Genomic DNA, 21,846 nt, shown 5'->3' on the forward strand with positions numbered 1-21,846 from the left:
TTTGGAGGGGAGATATTGCTTAGTTTCAGGACAACCCTACTCTGCATGACCAGCATATCACCCTCCAGTAAATGGGTATCCAGCTTTGGTTGTACAACTGCATTACTCAGCTGATCCTCTTTCAGCTCTGATTTCACTTCTCCTTAAAAGTGCTTTGCTATTAAACATGGAAGTAAAGCAGCTGTTTGGACCCTAAAGCTTAAAAACCTCAGGAGTCACAAATCTTCCATTTATGCCTTTCTTATGTGGTCCAGACACATTTTTCATGCTTGTAGCATCGTCTGAACCCTATTTTCCTTCATTTTGCCTCTGAAATTGGCACTGAAGTCTGTTTGCACTATGTAATCAAAAGGTATATTTGTCGCCGCAGCACTACATCTCGCATGGAAAATGGTCTCTCTCATTTCTTCCCCCTGTAATTCTCAGAGTGGCTTGGCACTGTCAGGGACAGGTGCTTAGGAAATGCTGATATATGGCAACTTTATGTTATTGCATGAAGCTGAAACTTGTTCGCAATACTGATATAACAGAGAACTACTACCCTGCTTCAACTAAATTTTTAATTTATTACCAGCATGTAGGCTGGGAACGTGAATAGCTGGCAAACCTGCATTCTCTAGCATCTGTAGAAAGACATTATGAATTGGAAACCCCTTATTCCATTAAGAAATGATTTCAGAAATCCAGAGCACAAGTGGCAAGTGCTGATTGGCTATTGGCGATGTCAGACACATGTCAATAATATTACTTAATGGGTTTTCCTTGTCTTTATTCATAAGTTCCATTTCATGCCGCCATTGCCCCAAAGGGTAATTATGACACTTTTTGGGTGGCTTTGCTCTTTTGGCCTTTGGCCTCATGCCTCAGAAAACCACCCAGGGTATCCAATCTCATAGAAAGTCTTTGTGGCCAGTTATGCTTTTTGGAGTACCTTTTTCTTTTTTTCCCCCCTAACTTAAATAAGCCATGTAAATGTTTCAAAATATCCTTAGTTTCCATCAGTCCTATGACATCATTGCCCACCCCAAAGGAAGAGCTACACCCCACACCTCTGGCCAGCTGAGGAAAACACCACTGGTAGGATGCTCATTTTTCTTGGAGCAGAATAACACATACGAGAGCATGTTCTGTGTGAAAGGACATTTTGGAGCAACTGTTTTACTTAACATTGTATATTTACACAGTTCTCGTGTAAATATGTCTTCAAACATATGACGCAGTTGGGAGCCTCAGAGCTGATATTTACCTGTTTTAATATATCTTGGGATATATTTGGGTTTGGATATTTTTTTGAAGATGAGTGACAAGACTCTTTACCCATGAACTTTCAGTTTGCTTCAAATTTGAAGCTGATTTTTATACCATATTATAACCATATTTATTTAAGTTTCCCACATTCTGTCAAAATCTGTTTACACAAAGAACATTTGTTTTCACTACTGCTTGTGAGGAATGAATATAATAAGTGCCAAGGGATTTTAAGAAGTTGAGAGAATTAGTGTTTGGAAACAATACATTCAGATATTTCTTAGGGGAAGATTCATGGAGCACAGACACATTCGCCACTAAATCTATCAGAATGAAATAGTTCTCATGGAGACAAAGCATATCCAGTCTCTTCTCAAGTTTCAAACATGCTATAAAATGGAGAGTTTATGAAAAAAAAATGAATTGGACTTCTTAGTTTCTTTTTTCTTTTTCTTTTTCTTTTTTTTTTTTTTCAGAAAAAAAAGCATAAAATAGGTTAAGATCATTTTGCTTGTTGAAGTTGAAATCTGGAGTCTGGCACTGAAAGCCGGTGTCCACTGCTACCCAGCAGCATCTTTTTCCACTTACATTGCTTCACCATAATGTGTACTGAAATAAGAGTTACGACCAAATTATTTATCTGAGGTTGTTTGTCATAGCTTTAATGCACCACTGTAAATTTCAGCATTTACTGGACTGGGTAATTCTAGTTTTAAGACTATCATAAAGAATATTTTAGCCCATCAAATGCTGCATGCATGTAGGGATTTGCTTCAGCATTTCTGTATTTCAGAGGCTGATGTTGAAAAATATCAGGGATAATTCTGAAGCTTTGATTTGCAAATAAGGAAAGGTAAAAAAGAGGGATCAATCTATACCATATTTTGCAGTATTATTTTAAAAATAAACAGAGCAGCTGCTTGTATGGAAATCCTCCCCTCATTTGCTACTGAGATGCAGATTGAGTAATGGCTCCCCAAAAATCAACATTAGCATTACCAGTTGCAAATGCTGACACTTTATCAAAATTCATGTAATTTGAGTTTAGATATTATACTATCCTTTATATTTCAAATATTCCTAGGAGATTTTCTCTGCTATCTGGAAAATAATGAAGTGTGTAATGGGTTATTCCCTTCTTGACTGTGTCCTAACAAGATAGAAACATGGGGGTATTGAAGCATTAAAAAAAACAACAAAAAAACACCCAACAAAAACCAAACCAAACCAAAAGAAAAAAAACAAAACAGAAAGAAGACAAGCCCTTTTTACCAAGCGTTTGATTACAGATTTACTTGGATGCAAATATACAGCTGAACTGATGTATTTAAGGTATGCATGAATACCAGACAATACCCCATTTTCTGTACTCTCTATGGAGGTCTTTAAACACAAGTGTAAAACAGTTTGATTCATTTGCATGTCTTCTGAAGGAGACATCTCAGTTATTTTGTCTTTTAAAGTCCCTAAGCATCAGCCACCCAAAAGCTGCTTCTGGAGGTTTGTTGTTAGAGGGTAAGCTAGGATGTATTTATGACACACTTAGTTTCCCTGTCGCCTTAAACCTGGCCATCCATCATGAGCTGAAAATGTTTTCCTGCAGAAAAAGCTTTGTGGCAATTATAATTTTCTTTACAGCTCAATAACAAATGGTTTATTTACTTACCAAATGCCCTGCAGCCCTCTCCTGCCCCGCAGAACAGTAATTCCTACCACCCCACCAAGTGCCATGTTCTCCCACCAAAAAGGCTTTCAGCTTGGGCTGCACTGACCATGAAGCACAAGAATGTGTAGGAGACAGGCAGTGCCTCCCAAAAAAAGCTGCAGAAAAGTAAATTGCTGTCTTTTATCTATGGCTTTTCTTGGTTAGAGAAGCAATGTGACTTTTCTCCTCCTTTGCCCAGAGCAGCCTCTGAACACCTATTCATGCTGTCAGCCTTAAACCCACGGGAAAATAAAAGTCATCCCCGCTGGGTAGCCTCCAGGAACACAGGTATTGCTAGGGAACTTCACAATTAAGATGGCAACAAGAGTCCTCAACTGTCCAGAGACAGTCACCAGAGAGAGGGCCACGTCCACAGATCTTCCCATTTGAGATATGCTAGGATGCCAGACATCATATTCAATCTTCAATGATCATTGCTATTGATGGAGGACTGTTCCTCTCTGTGCTCAAGACTTGGCCTCTCGCATAACCAACTTTCCTGAGGCAATAAATTTGCAATAGTGCATGTGTTTCATATTCTTCATAGAGAAGAACATGGAAATTTGAAGGGTTCCTCCCTTGAGTTGAAGGGTAAGATGCTAAGCAGATCCTGCTAATGCCTTCATCAGGATGTCTTACAAAGCTTGGCAGTGAGCTTGCTCCGTACTGTCCTTATCCTGGCATTAGGTCTGCAGCTTATTTGCTTTTTGTTTCTGGAAATCATCTCCTAAGAGTCCTGGGCAGGTACCTTTGATACTTTTTCCACCACATATTCAGCCCAAGACCCATGAGAGAGGAAGCCTTTTGAGATTACAGATGATGCACAGAAAAATAGTGCAACTTGTGTGAAGTGTCAGCTGAATTGGAACTTGCTGAGTCCCAAAAGTGACCACCAACCCTCGGAAAGCCAGTGGAGAGCCCCATTACTTAAGCCAAGTCACACAACATATTTGTCTCATGACTAGATTGATGTGATCCAAATTCAGTGATGTTTTTTTCCAGGTCGCAAGCTGGTGAAAAGCAAATATAATTGTTCTATGAACAGTCTCCTGCATTTGTTTAGGGTTTCATTTCCACGGGCCTCTCATTAATAAATGAGAACACAGGAATATTCGCGTAACGTTAATGGCCAGGGGGCATTTCACGGAAGATTTGAAGTGACTGGTCACAGAAAAATCATGTGAAGTCTTTCCATGGGTTAAGCAATGAGCCTGCTGGCTCCATGAGGTGACTCTGGTTTGTTTTGCTACCTTGGGCTCAAAACGAACATCTGTGCTTAACCACGACAGCCACAGGAATAAAGCTGGGCAGATGCTGCCTGCCCTGGCTCAGGGATCATACTCCATAAGGTAGCATTAGGGAAGGCTCCTACCACCCTTTCCAAGCTCCACGCACACATCCTTGTCCTCCCTGATAGCCACAGCCCCCTCTCATCTGCTGTTTATTTTTCCTAGATTTTATAGTGTAAAAGCCATAGAATAAATAGCTCATGTGGGGGAAAGCAAAGCACCAAGCTAAAATAGGAAAAGTAGTCTCAGCGAGGAGAGGAGAGAGGCAGACTCCTGCAGCTAATAATTCTCTGCATGGCCTAGAATAAGCTAAATCAGGACTGTTGGGAGGCGTCCCCAGGGATCTGAGCTGCCTGGCTCTCCAGATGAAGAGCTTGTCTGGCTGGGCAGATCCCATCCATCACTTCATTAAAGGACAAGGCCCTACACTGCCAGAGATCCTTCATTAAAAAAGGGAAAGAGATCTGGGAAATCCTCTGGTGATCTTTGAACACTTCAGCACCTGTTTCACTGAAGACTTCGGGATCTTTGGCAACCTGGACCAGGGCAGCCACAGCAGAAATGTACATGTGTACATTTCTCTGGACTCAGCATCCCCACCCTCCCTGCCACTTTTCTGTCCCTCAAGATGTCTGTTTCTGCAGGCCCAGTCCTGTTGCAATCCTTGGGTTACTCAGGTAGTAAGTGAAACAACAGTGCCGGAGGCAGCAGGGCGGATGCCAAGGAGAGACCACTCTGCGACTGGGGCAGGTCATGACACGGGTGTTCCTCGAAATTGGAGGCAGCCACACCTCTTCCCGCATGCGGCTGGACCACGGGGCAGGCAGCGCGCCGCTTCCTGTTATTAGAAAACCTCAGGATGCTCTCGCAAGAGGAGAGCTCATTAGCAAGTGAGTCAGGAGAAGAGGGAAGAGCACTGCCCTGTGCAGCCCCGGCGGCAGGCAGTGAGCTGGAGCTGCCCAACTCATCCCACTTGTGGGCTCATGCCCAAGGAGGAGAGAGAAACAGTGAGCACGGGCGAACAGCACTGGAACCACCACAGCTCTGCATGGCAAGCATCCATCTTCATGAATCCATCTAAAATTCCCAAGAATAACGGGAAATACAGCCATTAATTTTCTGTTTCACTTGCTTTGGGGTGAGCCCACATCCCACAAGGCCTGGAGCCAAGGAGCCCCACAGAGCCTTGGGGTGGGGGGTATTCAGATGAGATAATCATCCACTCTTGAGTCATGAAAGAAGAAAATAATGATGATAATTACAAAAGCAAGCAGCCACCATGGCAAACAAAAGCAGGGAGGACAAGCACTGAGCAGCCAGAGGGAGGGACAGCTGCAGCCCTATCCTCGTTGGAAGGGACCGGGCAGGCAGGAAGCACCTCGGCTGCTGCCACGCTCGTCGCGCGCTCGCTGTGCTCGCTTCTCCCCGCGGCCACGCATTATCATCATTTATTCATTCCATGACCTTGAAATCCCTCTCCCCTACCAGAAAAACAACGAATCCCCATCAGAAAAGTGGGCTCTACAAAAAGGAGGGAGAAAGAAAGAAAGAAAAAAAAAAAACCTAAAAAAAAAATAAAAATCACGCAACCTCCCATGTTGCGTGTATTAGGTCAGATGGGAGAACTTATTTAATTAGTGACTTTTATAGGGCTTTATTTTTCGATGCCCAGTGGAATAGTTATGATTGGTAATAAGAAAGAAGTCTGGTCCTGTGCCAGCCCTCCTAAGACAATGGTGCAGGGAGGAAAGAGCTGAGCAATATATTTGAATGTTTTCAATGCCTTGGGTATTTGGTGGTTTTTTTTAAACTTTATTTTTCAGTGCCATATTCTAAAACCATTTGAAGAGTGTACATGGAGGGGAGGGGAAGGAAATTGTTCAGGGTGGCCCGAGGGGAGGATAACAATGAATAATGGAATAAACCCAGGGAAACTGCTTCTCTCTCCGGTTTCTCCAGGGCAGGGGAATTTTCCCCGGAATGAGACCAGCTCCAGCACGGAAAGAGGATGGCTGGCAGGTGGCCAAGCTCCAAACTGTTGTTGTATATGGAGGTGGATGGATCAGGTGCAAAATCATGATGGATAACTAGGACAAGGGAGTAAAAGACAAGAGTAATTTGCTGCTCTGTCATGTTACTGTCCCTTCTCACAACCTGTTTCTGATGCTCATCCCCATCCCAAGAAAATACTTCAGGCTTTTTCCTCCCATGCTTTCCACTGAAGGAATAGGGGAGGAGAGTTCAGCTTTACAAACTTCCCATCAAAGGATTGTGCATTTCTCAGCCATTGGGACGAGGTGACAATGCCAGGGAATGGGGCACCTTCCCCAACAGCCCTGGTCCATGCATCACACATCCTGAGCAGCTCAAGGCCACTCTCTGAGGCTGAAATGCAGCACACAGAGTATAAACCAAAGCAGATGTTGTGTTACAGATTTTATGGTAGTAGTCTTCTGCTCTCTTTGGGCCCAGAAGCTGTGCTACGCACTCATCTCCCACTGATAGGGGAACTTCCAGAGGCTGACAGCAAAGCTCTTCAATGCCAAGTGTTTGAAGGACATTCATAGGCCACCATCTAAGACAGTAGCCTCACCAGTGGCCAAAAAGCCCCATGCAGCCTAGTTTGGCAGCTCAGTAGCCAAACTTTGGGAGAGCAGTCAGCCTGTTTCCTGACAGCAAGAAGAATAATGTAACAGTGTTCAATAAATTGCTAGCAAGCACAACCAAAAAAAAAGCCAAAAATAAGCCCAAAAAAAAAAAACCCAAAATAAACCCCACTACCACCACCACCAAAAAAAAAAAAAAAAAAGAAAAAGAAAAAGAAAAAGAAAAAAAAAAAGAAAAAAAAAAAGAAAAAGAAAAAGAAAAAGAAAAAAAAAAGAAAAAAAAGCCCTGTTGAGCTTTGTCCTTTGCAAAATGAAAAATATGGTTGTTTTGCTCCATGGGAGGAACAGTGGAATCAGCTTTAAAATTGACAGCAGATTTGGCCAGATTCCACAGCCCTTTTGGCTTCATCTTCCCTCCAATAGTCATCTCCCTGCCAATTTGGAGTGCTCAGGACACAGCTACACACCTGATGATACGCTGAGTAATGGCCTTGGCTTGCAGCTATCTGGTCCATGCAGCAGGGAAGTGGGAGGGTGGATAATTATCAGAGGCCTTCATCTGAGCCATCTTGGCTTCCACACAGCGGCTCCCTGGTGTGAGGGCCAGTGCTGCATCACACCAGAAGGGATGTAACTGATGGTACCTGAAGGGTGTGTGGTGGTCCCCAGGGTTCAGCAGGTGACTGGTTGCAGAGAAACAAGCTCAAATCATTCATGGCTCTACTGGCATCATGCAACTTCAGATTAAAACAAAATAGACATTCTGGCATTTAAAAGTTAGATGAATTTGCACTGTAGAGATGGTGTTTGGAGGACACTCCTGCTGAGTGCCAGCTGAAGTGTCCAGGCTCCCAGCACCCATCCTGCCTTTTGCTCTGCAAACCCTATCTTCTCCTACCTACCTCTCACTTCATCCTCACCGACAGCAGCACCGTTGTGAAGCAGCACCCTCCAAGCCATCTCCTGGTCCATAGGGAAAGGACTTGCTCAGGAGAAACATTCCCGTGTCAGGAGCACTGCACTGCAGCAGCAGCTGAGAGGCCAGAAGGGCCCTTGCGCAATGACAGAAACTTTAGGAGCACGTCCTGGTATCTATATGGTTATTTGTATCAGTGCTGACAAGAAGGAGCTTTCAGCACCGCAGCTTGGGTGACAGTATTTCTTTCCTCACTGTTCCTGTTTTGACATCAGTGAGAGAGTAGGGGCTCCACAAGGGCATCGTAAGATAGAAAAGACAATTAAAAGAAGTTAGAAATGGGAAAGGATATGTCATAAAAGTCATTAATAAACCTTCCCTTCAGTCCCTCCACATTTTTCATGGGGATAAATGTTCCCTCTGCAAAAAGAAATTTGGAAAATTTCCACCTATTCTACTGGCTGCATCCATGAGAGTATTTCTGCCTCTGGCAATAGATTCTGCTCAAGTCTCACTGTGCCGATGAGACATACGGCTCCGACGTATGGCTCCAGTATATTTCTTGAGTGAGGAGGGCTGGTGTGAGCAATACAGCAGGAGGTGCTACAAATAGGCAGAAAGTTTTGCAAAAACACGGAGTGGGAAGAGTGTGCTGTTGCAGCTAAAACCTGTGCTTTCTACATCTAATGCAAACAGTCCTCTGCTTCCAAAATTGCACAAAGCCGGCAGCTAAAATAACTGCTTTTTGACCTTTTTATCTTCTCCCATCTCTCTGAGCCTTGCCATTCTCCTTTTGCCGTCCCCAGCCACCTGCCTTTGTCATTAGCAATAATCAGCAGCAATAAATAGAGACATTTCATTGCTGAGGAAGCAGCCTGAGATATTTTGGGCCAAGCCATACGGGCTTGAGCTCACAGACCATACTGGCCAGCAGGAAAAGACACAGCTAAAGCCACCTTGCTTCCTATAGTGGAGTTACAAGTTCTGCTGTGAGCAATGTGCCCACACACAGCAGCTGGGAGGATTGGGTCCCAGCTGGAAGTTTGCTGGGCTGGAGATGAACTACCACCCAGCAGGGGTTTCTGCAAAACCAAAGGAAAGAAGGGGGGAAAATCCCCAAGGGCAGCACAGCTGGAAGCAAAACCCAAGTACAATGCATCTCTGGTGGGACTAGTGGAAAGAAAGAGAGGATATCTCTCGTGGGATGGACAGAGAAGTCTGTGCAGGTCCCTGTAGGGCTTGCAGAAGAGGCAACCTCCTTTTGGGTGTGAGAGTCTGCAATGATGTGACTGAGAGGGGAAAGCACCCCAGCCTGGGGAGGATGGATAACCAGGGCAGTGGGATGGAGCAGCTCTTTTACATGCCCAGCTCTAAAGAGCTATCTGCAGAGGTACCTTTAAGGCTCTGGGTCTCACGTGCTTCAGTCACATTTTAAAAATAGGACAGGAGGCTTCCACGTCACTTAGGTATTTTGGAAAATTTTACTCAGCCTTTCTGCAGCTCCTGTCAATCCTTCTCAGTGTGGTGCCGAGATGCATTCATGGCAGTATACAAATAGCACACTTTCCTGGCCTCTCTCAGCCATGGCTGGAGACACCTTGGAGGACTTGATAGTTCGATTTGATGATCTTAAAGGTCTTTTCCACCTTAATGGTTCTTTGATTCTATGGCTTCCCCAGGTCTCCTTCACACCTCACCAAGAAGTGCTGGGGGGAGGTATGACGCCTCTGCCTCTCCTGGCAGCAGTGCCCCCGTGTCTGTGGCATCAGACAAGACACCAAAGAGCAGGAACACCACAGTAACCAGAACGAAGGCCTTCTCAGCAAGATGCTTTTACCTCCAGGGCAGAGGTGATGTCCAGGTTCAACTTCTTCCTCGTTTCCAGGGGCTTTGCCACCATGGGGGGAGCTGACCCAACACAGAGCCTCTGAGGCCTCTGCTGCAACCCCGTGGAAAGATGACAGCTCATGACACTTGCAGACCCCTTCACCTGCCCTGCAGTCACTGATGGACAAAAATATCATTAGAGAAGCAGATGAGGGGAAGGACACTGCCCAGTATGCTGCCAATACAGGACTTAGCAGTGGGGAAGGATGTTTCCTATTTGGGCTTTTTCAGGTTGGAAAACTCTACAAAGTTCAGCTCAGACAGTCTGATCAAGATTGTAGGGACTGTTTGTTCCAAGTTTTGGCAGGGTAGTGAATGATGCATGAGTAACAGCATCCCTTAATTAGTGTAATATGCTGTACCAGGTTAAAAAGCATTCTCTAGTTCTGTTTTCCCTCTGCATGTGTGTGTGTATTTCTCTTTAAAGGAGAAGGCAAAAAAATGAAAACACTGCAGTTGTGTTTTTGTTGGTCGGGGCACTGATGAACCCTGTTCCGATTGGGCTGGTTATGAATCACTGGAGAGCCATATCCACACCAAACAGTGCTGCAGCCAACCTGATGTCTGCTTGGCAGCTGTACTCAGCAAAAGCTCCTTAATTATTGGGGTTTCTTGCTGTCTGAATCCTAATGGAATAAAAAGAAAAGAATGAACTGCCTTTGAATTTAGGAGACTGGGTGCATAGGAGGGTGTTTGTGTGTGCATATGTACATGTGTACTAACACACACACAGTTTGCTTTGACTCTTGGGATAAAGGAGAAACTTCCCTCACTGATTTTACTTGCCTTTGTCTATCTAACTCCCTTTCTTCCCTTCCCTGGCTGATTTTGTTTGGGGCATTCACAACACGCCCATCTCATCCCAACCATCAGGAACGGTGTTGTCCTTACTGTGACCACAAAGGGTATCACCCGCCCTCCCACCCTTCCCCCTGTGGCACATCCCCTCAGTGCGCTGTACCCAGGAGCTGCTCTGTCACTCCCCAGCCACCACCTCTGCCCACTCTTTGGGGAGGGAGTCTTCATTCACATGGCACCAGCACCTGTCCTCTTCCCCAAGCATTTCTCCCACTCCCACAGCAAGAGAAGCGCTGACACCCCCCCTGAAATCCTGGGTTTACCCCCTTCTCCTCTGACTCATGCTCTTTCCAGAAAGGGATGCCTTGAAATCCCTCTCCTTTTTCCCCTTTCCTCCAGGGCTTGTGGGAACCACCAGAAAGGTGCCCCTGGATGATGCTGGGCCTTTTTTCCCACAGGACTCTCTTGGCAAGGGGGGAATCACTGGCGTCGAAGGCCGTGGAGCAGAGCAGCACCGGGATCTCGGACCTGTGTGGTAAGAGAGAGCTCTCTCCCACTGGGTAACCCGGCAGCAACTGCTATTTCAGTAAACATATCATTTTGTGCTCAGTAAATACACATTCCAGAGGAATGCTCTCATTGTTTTTTTGCTCTGTAATGCATTAATGAAGAAATAAAGTTTAGGTTGTGTAATGGTGACAGCTTGAAGTCATTTTGCCTAGTGTTATTTCTCAGCAAAGTCTCAGCTCTCCCTGGAATGGGAGAAAGAAAAGACAACCAGATTTCACTTCAAACTCACCAACATGTGCAAAAAAAATCAAAAAACGACAGCAATTAACTCGCTTCCACATGCCCCAATAAAACTACCTCTCTCACTCACTCCGAGCTTTGTCACGTATGGGGTTGTTTATGGAGGAGACAATACCAAGTGGGTTTATACAAGGCTCTTGTTTTAATTTTTGTTTTATATCCACTGGAACCCTCAAGTAGTGAATTCATTTCCTGATATAGTAAACATTTCTGATGGCCAGGATTCTTTCTCTTTTCCCAAATGAACACAAACCCCTGGTCTAACTCACCAGCAGTGCAGTCTATACAAACAGACCCATCAGCTAAATTTTCAAAGAATGCATCTTAAGCACACAGCTAAGAAAATAAACAAACAGCAACGCCTTCATGAGAGCCCAGCAGACCCTGCTGCAAGCGGGAAGCTTTTCTTCCCCAAAACTGCTTGAGCCCTCAACTGCATGTGGAAAAACTATCAGCTTTTCCCCATTACTACAGAAAACAACCTCGTTCTCATAGCTGCACACCGATGGGTGCCGGCCCACTGCTACATGATCTCCAGAGCCCCTCTGATTTGTGACCCTATTTGCACTATGCAAATATCTTCTGACAGCTCTCTTTTCCGGTCATTAAAACAAACAATGGCCCCTGAAACCAAAAAGGAAATCAGTAACAGGCGAAACTCTTTTTTTCTCTTTTTCTTTGCTTTTTTTTTTTTTTTTCTTTTTAAGATCTTTTTTCTGGGTCTGGGACTAACTGTTAGTAATTATCCTGAAATATTCACAAATCTTTTCTTCTTCCAAACTGTTTTACTCATCCTAGTGGCCAGCCCAGCATGTCTAATATAATTGCACTTCCAAAGGCTTAAAATGAAAAAAACCCAAAACAACGATCAACCAGGTAGAACACACCTCCTGCCTTTCTTTGGGTTTACGTATCTCTATATTCATACACATATGGGAAAAAAATATTACTATTTTGAGAAGCATTAAAAATAGATCCTAGTGAATGAAGTAATGAGAAATAAGAAGGTATTTAGGACTGGGGGAGGAGATTCTTAGGGAGGAAGACACACCTTTTTCTTTAGTCATCTCTCTATTTTCCAGAGCATCCATCCTGTCCTGCACTCTACATCCAGCCCCAAAAAGTGCATTGTTGATGGCCATGCCTTGCCAATGGCAGGTAGAGGACACCTGATTCCACTCCTCCCAGTACACAGATGCTCTGGTTTTGATTTCAGCGGGAAAAGCCTACATTCAGAGACTTCAGCATACTTACACACTCCTGGGATTTGTTTCTTTGCCTTTTAAATAATACGATATACATAATCCTAAACTGGGCCAGTTTCCCACCCCATCACACAAGCTTTGTGCCTGTAGGGCTCAGCTGAAGTCAATGGTGTTAATGTTGACATAAAATCATGGTGACCAAGTGGGAAATTAGTCCCGTAACACTTGATTGTCTTTTGCAAAAATTTTCTAAATGGTCTTAATGGTTTTGTTTGTGGTATGTGTTGCTCACTCCTGATTGTACTTCTGCCAAGTTGTACTTTTAACTATAAACACTGGCCTCTCAGAAAATCTGAAGTAAAGCAAACCAGAAAAGATGTTCAAAATAATGCTACAACCTAATTTAATTTATCCCTTGGTAATTACATTTGTAGATAATGAACAACGCAAACAAAACAGAATCCGAGCCCTTCCAGCCCTGCAATTGCTTTCACATGTGGACACACCAGTTACAGCCAGCATATGGTTAAGTCTCCGTCTGCATCAAGAGAAGTGTTTGGAAGATGGGGGACAGTTTGAGGTGACATCAGCCTTGGATGTCTGCTTGTAGGTGCCACCTATTAAACATTAGCCCATCTGCCCACCTTGGTGAGCCCACAGGGTCAGCTCTTCCTTTTTCTTCCTTAATTCTTCCAGTGTCAGTCAATCCACTACACATGTCAATCCCGGAGGAAATATAGCTGGGCGACGGCTTGCCAAATTCAATTAACCATGCAATTGTAGTCCTGTCTCCTGGCGCTGTTCCAGTAAGATATTTGCATGCTCTCTTGATTTTAATCTCATGAACTGCTCCAAGTAAATCCAGTTGAACTTAGGCCGCTGTTTGCAAATGCTACAGATGAACTGTAGGAACTTTACAGATGTGTTTGACACGCCGTTATTACGTGAATGGTGTCTCTAGCTGTTTCTCAGTCTTTGGGCTGCTTGTAAACTATGCAGCCTGACTGCAATTCAACTATTTGTTGTTGCCTTTTTTTGGATAATTTTCATTTGTACTTTTCTTGGTGAGTTTCTGCGTGTGTCCCTGTTTACTTCTGTCATGTGGCAGAACTTCTCCACTTTGATTCAAGGAGTCTGGAACCCACAAGGAGCAATCAGAACCAGTTATGCAAACCCCTCACTGCATGGATTTGCACAAGAGTTTGTCCCACAGTTCATATTTACACAAATATCTTAACACATCCTCTGAATATTTCAGCAAGTGTTGTTGTACCTGCCTGAGCACTTGCCAGAAGCAATCACTAGGAGAATCGCTGCCGGTGCCAAAATAAACTCACGGTTTTTATTTGAGGGAGGACTTGTAAATAGTATTTTTCTAACATTCACCCATTTCTAAGTGGAACTCCCTGTGTGATGAATGCTGTTTACAGCGCAGCTCTGTTGTGAAACAGGGAAAAAAAGGCAGATTCTTGCGCTTGCTGGCAGCACGCCAATGCAGTGGAGGAAGATACATCCCCTCCTGCTGTCACTCCGTTTCTTGCCCCATTTCTTGCTCTGCTTCACACTCAAAGCCCACATGCATACACAGGATTTTCGTGCTCCGGGAATGGCAAATTTTAAGAAAGATGAATGAGGAAGTCCTAATCTGGATGAAGAAATTTTGACATTTTCTCTACAAGCCCAGGCCTGTTTTCAACACTTAAAGAGCCTTTAAAGGAAATACATGGTACACCCTGCAAGGAATGATGAGCCATGTCAAAGACAGGGAAAGCTCCTTCCTAAATAGGGAAATGCAGGTAGCAGGTGAATTTCTGAAAAGCATCTCTTCCTAGGTCAGCAATGGAGCTGCAGTAACAGGAGGGGCTTAGGAGGGGGTCAGGACCTGGTGCAGCACAGGAGGAAAGCAGGCCAGAGAGCCAGAAGCCCCATCTCCACCACTTTGTCTCTCCAGGTAATTGTGGATTCTCCTACACACACCAAAAAATCCACACTTCACAGTGATGAGATCACACATTTCTCCCACAAGTAAAAATTTTTCTTTCCGCTTTTTCCCATTTTTACTGTGTTTACAGTGAAAGGGAAGTCTCTTTGCAGATGGAGCGTAGGAATGGGAGAGTTGTGTGTCTCTGCAAGAGCCACATAGTCCTTCTGAAACCCTGCACCTTCAAGACTTGCTGTTTTTCTCTCTATACCATCCTCAGGGAGGAGGAAAAAACATCTGGAAGCTACTGGTGGCTCCAGGGTGGTTTGGAAAGTTAAAGGATGTGAAGGATTATACAGGAATGCAAGCTCAATTAAGGCAAACACTGCAATTGAGAGCAACTCTGGCAGTGTGAATGGCATCACTCCATATTTGTAAGACCTGAAGCTGCTTTTGGTCCAAGATCTGATCACTTCCCCTGCTCCATCCATCAGTTCTCATGTCTTAACTGAGAGCTAGGTGCAAGTTTTTTCTCCATGGATTCCATTGCTCCCCAGGCTGGAAAGTAATTGCCAGCTTTAGAGACACTTTAACCCTCTTTTTCCATTTGAGGCATGTCCTCTCTTCACCCACACTTCTTCACTTTCTCTTTAGGTTTTTTCATTCCCATATTTAAAGCTGACTACTTCCTTTGCTGCATTAACTGTTCACCTGTTCCTCTGACTGAGGAATGGCTTAAACACTCTTTTGACACAGTCCTTTGAAAATGGGTTGCACAGCTGCGGTCAATGAACATAGCGTGGGAAAAATGCATTAATACTTTCACCAGTAACACTGAGGATGGCTATAAATAAACTCTTCATTACAGTATTTATATATTATTACATCATATGGCCACTTAAAACAGAGAGCAATTGGAAGTGCTGAATAATGTAAGGATAATCGCCTCTGCATTAGTTCCACTGTCATTGGCATTATGTATTTCCTGGTGACATTGCCGTGCTCATTGCTTCACTCAGTGTTGCGTGACATTGGTGGTGACGTTAGAGCATCGAGGGCCCTCTGCAAATGACAGACAGCACTTTGCACAACACATGTAGCCTGGTATTATATAATAAGGGTGCTTCACTGGAGAATTTTGGCAGCGCACGCTCTTTTTTGGTTTCATTCAAACCAAGTGTCTGCTTCTCAAAGGTTTTCTTTAAAGCAATGGGCCCATGGTGCAAGGGTCCAGAATCCTCTGTGCATGAAGGAGGGAGATTTACATCACAGTGATCAACCACGCAACTTAGGAACCACCCCAAGTTGTGCTGATGAGACATGTTGGGTCCCAGGTGGGTCCTGCCCACTCTGATGCCTTCTCCAGCTAGAGCCAGAGGCACAGCAAAGAGAGATGAGAGCAGGAAACTGGAGATGCTCAGAGCCTGGCAAGAAGGCATTTCAGTGGTGATACACTCACGTCATGTGAATTCAGTTATAGCGTGTACAGTGGATTTCCTCCCAGAATGTATCAGATTGCTTAGATGTGTTATTAAATGACACAGAAGTATCATAATTCTGAGATTTTTTTGTTGTTGTTGCTGCACTTCTTCCTTTTTCTGAGCAGGGGAGTGGGTGGATACATGGTTGGTGTGACTGTGCTTAGACCATGGCTGAGTAAGCTTTCTTGCTGACTGTGGATTTCAGTTTCCTCAGTTTTGACATGCTTCCCCTTAAGGAAGCCCAGCAAAACAAAACCCTTTCTCTCGACTTGAATGCCTCACTGCTGGTTTTCGTGGCAGGGATGCTCATCTCAATTACACTGTGGTCAGCAGCATTCAGTGCCTCACTGATCGTCACTTGTCAAACAAGCTCCTGTGTGGCACAGAAGACCAAGTCTGGAGGAGGATCTCCACCACAGTGCTTGGAAGGGGCTGCTTCCAGAAGAAGTCATTTCAGATGTTGAGAAATCTCATCTCCGAACCTTGTCCTCACATGACATATGACCAGTTTCTGCACAAAGATCTGCAGTTGACTTTTATTACAGCTCTGGTTTAGCTGCTTCTTTGATTTATCACAACAATGCACATTCGGTATCTTTCTTCTGATGTGGAGGCCAGAAGTATAACTCTACTCATATGTTTGTATTCTCCGGAACTCAGATTTCTCAGATTCAGAAATTCATTCATAGAATCACAGGATTTAAGACCAGAAGGAACTATGAAAACATCTGGTATGACTTCCTATATTTCAAAGCCATTCAGTTGCAGTCAATTAGCCCAGTACCGAGCCCAGTAGCTTTGCTGCATCTTCCAGAAAAACATCCAGCTCCGGACATACCAATATATGGGAATATGAATGCATCAGTAGTTGGAGACTCATCAAATTACTTGAATTTCGAAGTTCACATTAATTTAAAAATGTGATTCATTTCCAATTCACTTTTGTTTGGCTTCACACGTAGCCATCAGCTTTACACTTTTCTCTGCCTCATAACTGAGCGGCATTGCCTGGCACACCACATTCTTCAAAGTTTGGAGTTGGGTTTTTTTTAATCCTGGCATCTGGACAAAAAGCTGATATATCAAAAGTATTTGTGAGTCAACTTTACTGCAGTTTTAGTTATTTGAAAACTTTTTGCACTGTTGTTCGCATTATCATTTGTCCTTAACTAATACAGAAAAAATTCACTTGGGATATTTAAAAAAATATTTTTCAAAATACTTTCAGTTAGAAAAATGAACAGAAATTGAACTTGCTGATGTAAAAACCAGACAGACATTTCTTGCTGAAACAAGGGCTCTAACCAGCCTTGCCAAAGGACTTCTGAACACCTCACCCATCTCTCTGCACAGATGTGTTGTACATTATTAAGCTCTCCCCATCCCCTTTCGAACTGGAGATGGAGATAAATCTGCATTTTACACCATCAAGGAATATTTTCCATCTTTGAAACTATTTGTGCCGCCTTATTCTGCATCCTTGCTATTTTTCAGTAGCTATACCATCCACTGGAACTCCTGATCCTGAAGAGCTTGATCATGGCAGTAGATTGTCCTTCTGGCTATTTGTCAAGGACATACTTTTCTCACCATTGCAAATTTACACCAGAAGCTTTTAAGTTTTGCTTCCTTCTCCTTTCTGAGTGGGCAGAAATTTTAATGATATACAAATGGCCCTCTGAAAGAGGCTCATTTCAATTTTCATTTTCTGAACTTTATGACTTTCTGCACTCCATTCAAGTGTCTTTGGTTTTCATTAATTTTAGTGTACTCAATAAATAGCAGTGGAAGAGCTGGGAAGCATCAGATACTTGTCTCACATGGATTTCTCCATCTTTTGCAGTACAAGAAATTCAAGAAAGCTGCTGTTTGGGCTGAGGAATGCAATTGCTGGATACTGGCAGGGAGAAATGCCAGTGGAATGTGGGTACCACCTATCCACTGTGTTGTTAATATTCTAGGTTTTACCTCTGGGCCTGAAGAGCTGCGTCATCTGTGTGGCTGCAAGTCATGCTCTGAACTTGTTTTAGAGAGCTGGTGGGTGATTCTGACGACTTACAGCTAAGGAATGTGGCTGAGTCTCACACAGCACTGTTTAAAAGCATCCAGGCTGGGGATGTTGGTCCCCCAGGAGCCACAGAGTGTGAAAGGGGGAGAAAATCATTAATATTAATAGCACTAGCCTTGGAGGAGCACCCCAGGGCTCCCCATCAGTGAGCACAACGCCAGCATGCAAGGTGTGAAGCTAACCAGAACACTGTCCCTTTGCTCGAGGACAGCCATGAGACAGACATGCCTGAACACACAGGCATGGCCAGTTACTGCACCTTTCAAAGGCTTCTGAAAATGACCTATCACTTCTGTGGGGTCATTTTGGCAACTGATGGTATCCAAAAGGCTTCCTCTGAGACAGTATTTTTGCTGGTAGGAGCAGAGCATTTGGACAGAGGCAGTCTAGCTGCTTGTGAAAAACTACAAGGATGTAAAGTCTGTGGCAAAGACATTTCTGGAAGATTCCGACTTTCTTCTTTCTGGGTTTTAACACTGATCCATCATTTATGAAATAGTTACACATCCCATGCTGCTGATATATTATACCACCCCCCCCCACCCCTCCCCATGGATTCTCACAGTTTTACTGGGAAAGGAGCTGAAGTCCAAAAGAAAATTAGAGGAGCTGAAGGACTGAGCTACAGGGGAAGCCTCTGGTAAAGGAAGGAGTTATCATGCTTTCCTTTAGCCACACTTACTGTCTCTTTGAGTCTTGCAACAGCCATGGTACACAACAGCAAGCTGGCCAGAGCAACCCACTCCTGAAGATCTCCAAATGTCAAAAGCATTTTGGTGTGGGTGAGCAGGCTCAGCCTCTCCTTCAATTAAAAAAAAAAAAAAAAAAAAAAAAAGGAAAAGAAAAGAAGAAAAAGGAAAAAGGTATAACACTTCTGTGAGGGAGCCAAAGGTGATTTTTCTTTTTTTTCTTGGCCCTCTTGCTACTTCTGTGGGAACCCAGCAGTATTGTTTCCAGAAGGCTTGGTCTCTGTCACCCAAGTGTTTGGCATGTTTGGGGACACCCTTACTACTTCCCTTTCCTCCCCTGCAGAAGAGTCCAACTCAGCTTTGACCACAAAGCCCAGGAGGCCTTGGAGTTTGTCTGAAACAAAAGAAAGAGATTGCGAAAGGCAGTGGTGTCAAATAATGCTTCCATTTAGTAGGAATTTTGCTCCCCTTGCATTCCCAGGCAGCACCTGCTGTGTGAGGCTCTTGGCCAGCTCCTCTGAGCCTCTGTGGTAAAACAAACAAAAACAGCAGGGAAAAAAATTCCTCTTTATAACGCCTGTTATCCTCAGGCTACCTTCCAACACTGCCTTGCCTCCCCATGTTGACTGTACTCTCCAGGGAAACAGGCTACTACGGGGCCAGAAAGCCTTGTGCAAATGGGCAGTTGAGCAACGGAGGAAGAGACCCTGTCTTATTGAAAACAAGACTGTTTTCCTCCTCTTCCTTCATGTCTAAATGCAGAAGGGTCGTGATTGTTGTCCCAATCGAAAGAAAAAACACCCCGATGTGTCATTACTTCCATAGCAAAAGCAATTAGGAATTATCCTGCATTAGTGGAAAATAAGGCTGGGAAGGGAAGGGGTGGGTATACTGGCTGGAGGGGTAGGAGAACATATCTTTGTAGATGTTTATAGTCCTCTGTTCAGCCCTTTTTATCCACTATTCCTGCTTACATGTCTTAGTATTCCAAGGCTCTTCAGGAGTTGTTTTCTGTTTTGAAGTACGGTGGAATTGGCTGTGCTGGAAGTTATTCATGTTTGTCTGGGGACTGGCACAAGTGGCCCACCTGCCTTTTACCTGCTCAGCCTTCAGCTCTGCCACACCACCTGTGTTGCTGGTGGAGGCTTGTGCAACCTTCAGGAACCAGGTTAACCTCTCACAAGAGTTTGACAACAGCTTTCTCACCTCACACTTCCCCGGCAACCCCTGCCTGCTCTGCACATGCTCAGTTGAGGAAAGAAAGACTTTCAGGACCTTAGTTTTGATCCTACCTTAAGGCAACCTCTTGCAGATAAGTCTCCCTAAGCTAAATAGCCCTGTGACAGAGATTCACATTCACAGTTGTGATCCCCTGGCCTGACCTTTAGGCAGGGAATTTTAGGCATCACTTCAGTTTCTGTAGCAGGAAGCATACCTCTCATTAACACTGGAATTTCCATGAGTGCCGCTGCTGAAGAAAGTTCCAAGCCATCTGCCATACTCCACTGCTAATGCTCACAGAGGCAAACATCCCAGCCCCAGAGCATGACCCCAGCACTGGGGTCTTCACTAAACAGCCACCCCTGGTTGTGATTCCTTCTCCTGACCCCCTTCCTCCCCCTATACCCCTAAAGCCAAGCACGGCACATCGGCTTTTCCTGGTGACTTTGCGCTTTCAGGCCAGAGTTAGCATTTAACCGGCCAGAATGGTGCAAGGAGCCTGGATAATTACTGCTGGAATTGTGCTGCGTAGGCCCCGTGTAACAAACTTGCCTCAAATAACCCAGCTTGAATGTCAGAGTCCGTGCTGTATTGTGTTTCACATTGTGGCTGTGGGAGCGCTTCCCCAGCAGGAATCAGGGTAACAAATCCCTTGCTCTCGCAGGAGGGCCCCATAAAATGAATGATTCTGGATCTCACGCTCCTGAGGAGGTCTTGGTTACTCCAGCAGTTGCTGCTCTTAGCGGGAGCGGCCATAGGGGACGGAATGAGGGAAGGGTGGTTTGGCAGGCTTTGCTGTATCATCAGCCCAGTGTCAGAGCAGGAAGGAGCACCAGGGCTCTGCTCTCCCCTCCAATCTATACTTTTGCATAGATGTTAAATTAAAAAGAAACAAACAAACAAAAAATGGAAAGTGGATAAACCATGAGGCTTAGATTCAATCAAATGTATCTGCTTGAAATCCTGCACAGCTGCTGGTGCAGGAGGCTCCCAATTCCTCTCAGCTCAGACTTCCCTGCGAGCAGCACCAACGTCAGTACATTTATGGGGTGGCAAAAAATGAGACATGCTTGCTCCATGTGCACCATGCCAAACCCCCCCACTCCCTCTTGGAGCAGCTTATGGCATCCCCTCTGCCAAGTCCTGTGGCTTAACATCCAGCACAGTCGCCTCTCCATCCATATCAGAAAGCTGAACTCCCCCACTTCTCCTTGGGAGAGGGAGGTTGTTCCCTGAACTATCTCCAGTCTCTTCTTATCTTGCTTTCCTTGTCAGCCAGTGAACTGTGAAGCGACAGCAGAGAAAAAAATGAACTCTGACCCCATTTTTCCCCCCTACAATTAGCCAGAACTGTGCCTTTTATTTTTTTTTTCCTCCCCACTTTTTAAATGATTAATAAGACAACTTGGTCCTTAGCTTCTGCAGTGAGGCGAGTGTGCTGACAAAGCACTGTGATGCCTCTTCCAGGTCACCCAGCAGCAGGCCATGCCTTTATGAAAACATAAAAATTGAAGGGACTATTTGAAGAATTTGGAGACTGAGACACAGGAATTTCACCCTTCAGACCCTGGCAACTGCCTGTCTGTGGTGGTCTCTGAGCCCCAGCGACTGCCATGGAAAGAAGTAACTACTTAACTTCAACCTGCAAGCTGTGAAAAACAGACTTTTTTATTCTTTTATTATGTTTTCTTTGAATATGCAGCCACTGCCCTTCACCTGTTTCATGTGGTGATGGCCTCGGGCTATGCAGCAAGCTGGATGCAGTGGCAGAACACAGATCTGTAAACACCATCAGTGGCAGTGCACAGGGGGATCCTCACTCCTGCTCGCTCTGCACCTGAGCATCACTCTTCCATGCGTGCTCCTCTCTTGAGTTTCCAAAGCTCCTGTTGCAGTGGGGAGTTGGGAACTAAGGCCAGGTGGTGTTTATTCTTTTAGGTCATCCTTCCTATGTTTGTGCCCTTTTTTATACCACCTGTTACACATCTGGAGACAGAAAAAG

General features: G+C 44.6%; 1 long non-coding RNA gene across 4 annotated transcripts in view; it reads right to left on the reverse strand.

Moving 5' to 3' along the window:
• LOC134551072 (uncharacterized) overlaps positions 1 to 21,846 on the reverse strand; it is a 54,629-nt gene that overhangs the window by 27,294 nt on the left and 5,489 nt on the right. Inside the window, exons 5-6 of one of the 4 annotated variants that reach the window (XR_010080521.1) lie at positions 18,617 to 18,736; positions 10,628 to 16,940 (exon numbers count right to left, since the gene is read on the reverse strand). The exons of 1 other annotated variant lie outside the window; for it this stretch is intronic. This is a non-coding gene — a long non-coding RNA (uncharacterized LOC134551072). Of the gene's footprint in view, positions 1 to 10,627; positions 16,941 to 18,473; positions 18,737 to 21,846 lie in introns of those variants that run through there. 2 more of the 4 variants (XR_010080520.1, XR_010080519.1) reach the window with 2 other exon arrangements.

This window comes from Prinia subflava, chromosome 5 (assembly GCF_021018805.1).
Source record: "Prinia subflava isolate CZ2003 ecotype Zambia chromosome 5, Cam_Psub_1.2, whole genome shotgun sequence".
In the NCBI taxonomy this organism is placed as follows: Eukaryota; Metazoa; Chordata; class Aves; order Passeriformes; family Cisticolidae; genus Prinia; species Prinia subflava.